Below are 1,027 nucleotides of genomic sequence, written 5' to 3'. Positions count from 1 at the left end.
AGTGATGATGAATGGAGTGGTGGTGCGCATGCTCGGCTGTTTCCGCCAGTGATGATGAATGGAGTGGTGGTGCGCATGCTCGGCTGTTTCCGCCAGTGATGATGAATGGAGTGGTGGTGCGCATGCTCGGCTGTTTCCGCCAGTGATGATGAATGGAGTGGTGGTGCGCATGCTCGGCTGTTTCCGCCAGTGATGATGAATGGAGTGGTGGTGCGCATGCTCGGCTGTTTCCGCCAGTGATGATGAATGGAGTGGTGGTGCGCATGCTCGGCTGTTTCCGCCAGTGATGATGAATGGAGTGGTGGTGCGCATGCTCGGCTGTTTCCGCCAGTGATGATGAATGGAGTGGTGGTGCGCATGCTCGGCTGTTTCCGCCAGTGATGATGAATGGAGTGGTGGTGCGCATGCTCGGCTGTTTCCGCCAGTGATGATGAATGGAGTGGTGGTGCGCATGCTCGGCTGTTTCCGCCAGTGATGATGAATGGAGTGGTGGTGCGCATGCTCGGCTGTTTCCGCCAGTGATGATGAATGGCGTGGAGGTTGAGCATGCGTACCTCTGCTTTATTCCAGATGGGGCTGCAGACCCTGATCTCGCAATTACTTTGCTCCCAACAGTCAGCAAGTTGTCCTGTGCTTTGTATTGGAGATGACTTGTGAATTTTGGGAATACCCCCATTTTTTTTTTTATTTATTTTTAATATATATATTATATCAAATCACAGCCATAAGGAACCTACAATGTGCATAGAAAGAAACCACTATTTCGCCATCACAGCGCCCTCAGGACCGGGCAGGACCGGAGAGGACACTGCAGTCTATCTGTCACCTGTCACTCCTTCCTTCCGCTAACTCTCTAACTGCGCATGCGTACTGACCCAGGTCGGCCGTCCTCTTCTACGCATGCTCTATTCTAGGTTTGAAGCCGAGAGGCCGCTCAGCTTCACAGTGCGCCTGCGTGGCTAAATCTCGCGATGTAAGACTATATATATTTTTCTTCTTGATCTCTAAACCCCCCCCCCCCCTTCCC

This window comes from Phyllobates terribilis, unplaced genomic scaffold (assembly GCF_046119375.1).
Source record: "Phyllobates terribilis strain yellow unplaced genomic scaffold, ASM4611937v1 Scaffold_9__5_contigs__length_417890890, whole genome shotgun sequence".
Taxonomy (NCBI): domain Eukaryota; kingdom Metazoa; phylum Chordata; class Amphibia; order Anura; family Dendrobatidae; genus Phyllobates; species Phyllobates terribilis.
The sequence above is the reverse complement of the archived record's forward strand: the minus strand, read 5'-3'. Positions refer to the sequence as shown.